The following is an 8,168-nucleotide window of genomic DNA, read 5'->3' on the forward strand; positions in this document are numbered from 1 at the left end:
GAGAACAATTCATCAGACCAAGATTTAGATCCTAGGAGAAAGTTCGTTAGACTAGGTTTTCTATCTTAGGAGAAAGATTCATAAGACTAAGATTTAGATCCTAGGAGAAAGTTCGTCAGACTAGGTTTTCTATCTTAGGAGAAAGATTCATCAGACTAAGTTGTCTATCTTAGGAGAACAATTCATCAGACTAAGATTTAGATCCTAGGAGAAAATTCATCAGACTAGGTCTTCTATCTTGGGAGGAAAAAATGTGAAAAGCAATGGCAGCATTTTATGCAAGCTAGCAGGACAGGCAAGGGCGAAGATTTGAGAAACTTCCCTTTTGTCGGCTCTCCTCTTCTTCCCTTTTCTTTCTTTCTTTTCTTCTTTTTCTTCTTGTTGTTGAACCAACTTTCTTGCACTGCTTTGTTCCTATTTCAAACAAAGAAAACTTGTGAGTTTAAAATGTGGTGGTTGGTTTATGGCCTTGAACTTTGAGGGCGGCTGCTTCTGCATTTGCCAAGATGACTGATTTCCACCCGAAGACCTTGTTTGTTCCCGATATCCTCTACTTGTTGCATTGCATGAACTGGCATTCCCCCAACCCTTATGTCTCATATGAATCCCAAAGCACCTCTATTGCTCCCACTTCGTGTACATGATGTTCTTTCTTGATTTAACCACTGGCCTCGACCTTGAAGTTTATTGTTCCTTCACCCGCCTTGATAACCGATTCTCTCTTGGAAACCTTGCTAACCACTTTCTTTGTTACCCTTGACGCGGAAAATACCTCTGATCCGTTCACTAAACACCCTCCATCTGATATGTACCAAACCTTTCATTTTTTTTTTTTACCGAAAATATCTTTGATCCGTTCACCCCAAACCCCTCATGAATTGATTAATACCAAGACTTTGCATTTCACAAGGATCCCAAGGCATGTAGATTGTTTCCAACTCAGTGTGCCTGCTATTTTTCCTGACTTATGACGATTGGATATGCTGGACCAGATCCTGTTTTGTTCAATTGGAAAGCTGGTGGCAGATTTTGAAGTCATTTCTCACTTGTTTTGAACAACCGACCCAGGAAGAGGGAGCAAAACAAGGTGGGAGGAATAGAGTAAAGGATAATGGAAAGAGACGATTCCTAACAAGAAACCTACAGAGTAGCAAACCATCAGATGTGGATACCGACTCTACCGACCCTGACATGCACCTGCAGCCTACTCTGTTTAGCAAATCTAATGTTCAGCTCTTGTTGTACCTTTNAATTGGCTCATTACACCTGAAAATTTCAAGCTTCCCAGCTTTGATATGAACACAGCTTTTATCCCTGTTTCAGACAAAGAAAACTTGTTAGTTTAAACATGGTGGTTGGTTTGTGGCCTTGGCTTTGAGTATGATCGCTCCTCCACGTGCCATGATAACTTTGATTTCACTCTGAAAGACATTGCTTGCTTATTGATTAACCAATTTCTCTGTCACCCTTACCACAGAAAATACCTCTTCTCCGTCCAGCCCCAATACCCTTTATCTGTTGCATTGCTCCTGAACTGACATTTACCAAACCTTTTGTTTCACATGAATCCCAAAACGCGTCAATTGCCACCCACTCAGTGCGTATGTTGTTCTTTCTTGACTTAAACCACTGGCCTTGGCCTTGAGGTCTATTGCTCCTTCACTTGCCATATTCCAACAATAACTTTGATTTCTGCTTGGAATACCTCGCTTGTTACTGGTTTACCACCCTTTTTGTCAATCTTTTCACAGAAAATACCTTTGATCCGTTCACCCTAGCCCTCATCTGTTGCATCGTCCATGAATTGATACATACCAAGCCTTCGTATTTTAAACGAATCCCAAAGCATGTTGATTGTTACCAGCTCAGTGCATTTGTTGTTCATTCCTGACTTAACACTTTGATGTGTTCACCAGATCTCGTTTTGTTCAATTGGAAAGCTTGGTGGCAGATTTTGAAGTCATTTCTCACTTGTTTTGACCACACAGACTCAGGAAGTGGAAGTAAACAAGAGTAAAGGAACATAGTAGAAGGACAATGGAAAGAGATGATTCCTAACAAGAAAACTACAAAGTAGAAACCTATCGGATGTGGATACTAACTCTAATGACCCTGACATGCACCTGCAGCCTGCTCCGTTCAGCAAATCTGATTGTTCAGCTCTTTTTGTACCTCTTCGCCGTGAAACTGGGCTTCAATGCTCCGCTTACCCGATCTGATTCGCAGTCCTTATTCGACTTGTGGTGCCCGTAGGTTTTCACCATCAAGCCTCTCTCATTTTGGTCTTTTCTCTCACCTCACCATCGCCTTATGGTGCCCGTGAAGGTTTTCACCAATAAGACTCTCTCATTTTTGATTTCTCTCAGCTTTCGTCGCCTTGGGATACCCATGAGGGTTCTCATCAACAAGACACTCTCATTCTTTATTTTCTTTGTTTAGACCGGAGTGTTGCCCCTGATATGATTCACCTCTACTCGCTTGACTTGGCATATCTCGAAAACTGATCAGAAGGTCTTCCTTTGGACCATAATATGGGCTTTTGGATAGGGTTAGAAAGAAAGGGTATCAAAGGCTCAAAACAATTCAACATGGGTTCAAAATTACAACTTTCGGAATCAAATTTCCCACAACAACCACAACTTCTGCCCCAGTTTCTTCCTTGGGGACTTTGGACTTTTATTTCGGTGTGACTGAACCTCAGAGAGAGGCTGCCTACGTACCCTTTCGGGATCAAGTCAAACGTAGTTCAGGTCATAAAATTTCTTCGTTGTTGCGATCTTTCCTTTCTTCCACTTCTCCTTTTCTTTCTTTTCATTTCTTTTCTTTCTCTTTTCTTTTCTTTTTTTTTCTTTTCTTTTCTTTTTTTCCTTTTCTTTTCTTATCTTTTCTTTTCTCTTCTTTTCCTTTCTTTTCTTTTCTCTTCGTTTTTCTTTTCTTTTTCTTTTTTCTTTTCTTTTTCACTGTTTTTCTCTTGTTTCTCCACTTACTTTCCTCGTTCGGGCTTACGAGTATTATTATTGATTCCGAAAGAGGGGTATGCAAGAAAATAACTGAGGCTCAAAGGGGTAACAAAGGATAAAGTGTTTGGATAGCAGAACAAAATGCCTTCGTCATTCCAATCTCCAAAACATGCCAAGTACAGACTACACAATTAAACAAACATGAGGAAAACATACGTAACATCTTTTGATTGCACCAGAATTACTAACCATATCCACACATTTGCCTTCTACATTTGTCAATTACCCAGCATCATTGGACAACAATCTCGATACCACGAACGGCCCCTGTAGACTTGGGGCAAACTTGCCTTTGGTTTCAAGCCGATGTGCCATGATGCATTTCAACAGTATTTCTTTATGTTCCGTCTGCCCTAGTTTCACACAATTTGGGCTCGAAGTGATCTCAAAATGCCCTTACTTATTCCCTCGAATGTCCTTACATCTTCAGCATTGTTTCATCGCTTCATTACTAAACTGTCTTTTAAAATCAGGCTGAGAATTATGCGTGCATGTATGTCACCAGAACCAGCATGAAAAGAATTGTAAAAGGAGAAGAAAACTAAACAAAATGACTAGAAACGGCAGAAAACAGAGAATTACATTAGACTGACGGTGAAAGGGTTCAAACAATAGAACAAAGAAGCAAACCTAGACAGCACTAAACAAGCTATTACGTCTAAACAAACATGGCAAAGTGAAAAGATAGAAGGGTGTGAGCCACAAGACAATATCCGGATTACAACCCTGAAATGACCCGGACAACAGAAATAACAACAAAATAAACCACCAAAACTCCACTCCGACTGATCAAGAAATGGAGCGTCTTCCCAATTACCAAGCATGACATCTTAACCACTGAGTTTCGCATCAATGTTGCTGGAGCCTTCACCAATTTCAATATTATTGACTTCATTCAACAAGTTTCCGAGAGGGTTCTCATACTCCCTGTCACCATGGATCTTCCCCACAAAATGTGCATCATCATGTGCAGGTAAAGGCTTCTGTGCAATGTTCTGGGTGGCACTGTCCTGGACCGCAATTATCCCTTCCTGAATCATTCTTTCTATCTCTCTTTTTAAATCCCGGCAACTTTCGACATCGTTCCCCTGGACATTGGAATGGTATTCACACCTTTTAGAAGGGTCAAAACTTCTTGCACGCTTGTCCACATGATTCGGAGGAATGGGTGCAACCAGGTTATATTGCTTTAGTTTCTCAAACAAGTTTGCATATGACTCTCCCAAGGGGGTGAAAGTTTCCTGCTTCTGTGCCCTCTCTTGCTTGAAATTTTGGCTGGCCCGCAAACCTGCTCCAGGGAAATTCTTGTAGGCTCTTGGGGGTGGGTAGGTGTTTTGAGTTGGGTAAGCATTTTGTAGGGTGGGTGCGCACCATTGCGCATGGGTAGGATATTGGGGGTATGTTTGGGCATGGTGGACAGAGAAGTGGGGATAGTGTTGTGGTGGGCTATATGGAGTGTGGGGGTAGGTTTGGGGATGGGGTCGAGGTTGGTTGTAATATGGTGATGGGCCCCTGGACCAAGCTCTTGATTCAACTACTGCCACATCTTCTTTCTTTTTCTTTCCTACTACCCCTCCAGTGCCGCTCTGAATAGCCTGGTTAGTTGCCTTGATTGCAGAATAACTCATGATTTTGTTGGATTTAAGCCCCTCCTCCACCATACTTCCCATTTTCACTACTTCGTTGAAAGATTTTCCCACTGCTGACACCAAGTGACCATAGTAGGTGGGCTCCAAAGCCTGTAAGAAGTAATCAACCATCTCGCTTTCCCTCATTGGAGGATCGACTCTTGCCGCCTGCTCTCTCCACCGGAAACCATACTCTCTGAAGCTTTCCCCGGGCTTCTTCTTAATTTTGGTCAGTGACAGACGGTCCGGGATAATTTCGAGATTATATTGAAAGTGGCCTGCAAACGCTTGGGCCAAATCATCCCACGTGTACCATCGGGCATGATTCTGTCGTGTGTACCATTCCAAGGCCGCACCACTGAGACTTTGACTAAAGTACGCCATCAATAATTCATCCCTTCCCCTAGCTCCTCTTATTTTGCTGCAGAATCCCCTGAAATGGGCTACCGGATCACCATGTCCATCATATAAGTCAAACTTGGGTAGCTTGAATCCTGCTGGTAACTGGACATCGGGAAACAAGCACAAATCCTTGTAGGCCACACTGACTTGGCCACCCAATCCTTGCATGTTCCAGAAGGATTACTTTAGGCTTTTTACTTTTCGAAATATCTCTTCCTGTTCCGGATTCTTAAGCGGCTTGTCAGTTTCCACCGGGGGCTCAAAGTGAGGGGTGTAGGAACATGGCTCAGGAGCTTTAAAGGTAGCCTCAGGAAGGTAGTACTGGTTGTCGTGAGTTTGAAACAATGGCTCACTGGAAGATCTTTGCAATGTGGCAGGTGGAGGCGCCACAAAGAGAGGGGTGATTGGAGAGGAAGGTTTTGTTTGGGTAGTGTAGCTTGGGAAGGATACGAGGTGGTGCCATAACTCTGTTGGTAGAAAGGGAAAGTTGGCGAGGAATTCACAGTAGGAGGCTTCTGGGACTGAGCCAAAGGTGGGATATATGCTGGATTGGCGGGATAAACTGGCGTCGGCTGACCCTTAGCCCAGGCCTGATGCATCTCGGCCATCTGCTGCCTCAACTTATACATCTCTTCCCTCATTGCTTTGACATCCACCACGTCTACCTCTTTTGACGGGTCCATGATACTGGTATCTGATTCTTGGCCTGTCATGTTCAGTTTGTTTTTTGACCGGGTGTTGTAGGAATGGGTTGACAGGATGACAACCAACTAAACCACCTGCCTGGACTCATCATCAACAACAACTTTGTTAGAAGTTAGAGCGTTAACATATAGATAACCGCACATTTGGGGAATGAATGCACCTAAGCAGTTAACCATTTCTATTATGCCTTTGCTTGGTTGCATGCGTCATCCCGGCTTTCAATTTTCTTTATTTGCCATGTGTTTCCATTGTTTGTTTCTTGCCTTTCCCTCTTTTCTTTGTTTTCCTCTCACTTTCCTCTCTTTTCTTTTCCGTTTTTTGCCTTGGTTTGTCTTGTTCCCATTCTCTCCCTGCCTCAAAATTATTTTTCCGCTCTTTTCTTTCCTTTTCTCTTGCTCCCTTTTATTTCCTCTTGTTTGCCTTCACTCCTTCTGTTTGGTTTCTTATTTTCTTTTGTCTTTCTTTTTCCCTCTCTTGTTTTCTTTCCTCTCGTGTTTTTCACCTCTTTCCTTTCATTCTTTTCTTTTTTTCCTTTTTTTTCATTTAGTTACTGTCGAATCCTATGGAGATTGCCTACGTATCACGACCCCGCGTGAATCAGACCGAGCGTAGTTCGTGCCGAATAAATGTAAAGTAGAAGCAAAATATTTTTTTTTGGGATTTTTAATTTTATTGATAGCAAATACGTCTATTACAAAGACTCAAAACTGACAGATTAAACAACTAACAGACTGTAATGCAGAAAAGAACTACAGACTCCACCATCCCTTTTCTACTTTAAGCAAAAATACAGACTTAATCAACTGACTGACTTTTATAGACTCCAGTAGAAAAGGAAATACAAGCTCAAATGACCAACTCTAGTAGAAAAGGAAATACAGACTCAAAAGACAATCATGAATTCATTAAAGCTCCTGGCGCCCGCGGGATATCGTTCGGTCTCGCCGCGGGCCTATATGCAAGTTCCCCTTATTTTGAATCATGCTCATCCTGCACATTTATTAAGGTGATTTAATCACTTATTTTGACCTAAAAGGAAAAAAACGACACTATTTTTGTTTAAATTTCCAATTTTTAAACAAACGGCCGGTTTTGTAGTTACGGCCTTTCAGCACTTCGGGGAGAAGATTTTAAGGTTGTGCCTGTTAACCATTGAAACTGACTCAGGGTGGTTGTTCTTGCAAAAACAGCCTTCCGGCGCCCTTTTGGGGACATTCGGCTTATTTTAAACAAGAATGGCGGCACCCGACTTATTCATGACGAAATTAAAAAATTTGGCATTTTTGGCTATTTTTGAAAAGGAGAGGCTGGACCCGATGAGGGTTGCCTACGTATCTCACACCCGGTGAGAATCAAACCTGCGTAGTTCGGTCAAATAAAACTAACTATTTTTGAAAACTAAACTCTTTTTGTTTTTGTTGGCAAATACTCCATTTCTGAAAGCAAGATTCTTTTTTATATTTCCTTTTTCAGTGGCAAATAAACAAACTAATTTGAAAATAAAACTCTTTTTGTTTTTCTTTTCTATTGGCAAACAAAACAAACTACAAAAAAAACTACTTTTCTTCTTTTCTTTCATTTTCTCAAAAAATCCGGCAGCATTTCGGCACTACTTGGACATTGATTTTTTTAATATAGGTAATTAACTCTCTACACTGCTATTTTCTCCGTTTCTCTTTTAGTTTTTCCAATTTTTCCCAGACATTCAAAGCCGGTCAGCATGCGAATCCAAAACAGATAAATGCACAAGTAGGATGCATCAGGATGGTCCATTTTTCCGGGTACACCTGTCCTAGATGGACCCAACCCCTGTGTTGATTCCCCTAAGTCAAAATGCACGTGATGAAAATAAGCGTTCCTACTAGGGATCCGGCATGAGGTCAAGTTATTCTAAGTTCAAAACCTGGGTATAGGTTCTAGAGTGTGTACCCGAGCGGACAACTCGAGTCGAGAAGGGGGCTACGTACCGGGGACCCGCGGGATCGTCCGTCTTAGTAACTTGTCCGGCCTCTTTCCTATTTCAAGGTATGACACTAACAGAATAGGGAGTCTCCACCAGTGAGCACATCCCCGGAGGTGAGAAGAGAAGGGTTTCGGCACAGTTTATATACAGTTCAGATAATATCAAAGCGGTAAAGCATTTAGCACATCAGGTCCAAACATGTAGTAAAATCAGATAACAGATAAAGCCAAATACAACAATATATCTAAGCTCGAATTCTGAACCCAGAACCGAAGTTCTGGGTTCTTATCCCCAGCAGAGTCGCCAGAGCTGTCAGACCTCCTTTTTACCTACACCCCCAGAAGGGGTATAAGAAAGGGGGTGATTTCCAACTTGAAGTGACAATCGAAACGGGATTTGTTATTAAGGAATTCAGAGTCTCCACTTGGGAGATTTATGGTGTCCCAAGTC

Source organism: Nicotiana attenuata, chromosome 3 (genome assembly GCF_001879085.1).
Source record: "Nicotiana attenuata strain UT chromosome 3, NIATTr2, whole genome shotgun sequence".
NCBI lineage: Eukaryota > Viridiplantae > Streptophyta > Magnoliopsida > Solanales > Solanaceae > Nicotiana > Nicotiana attenuata.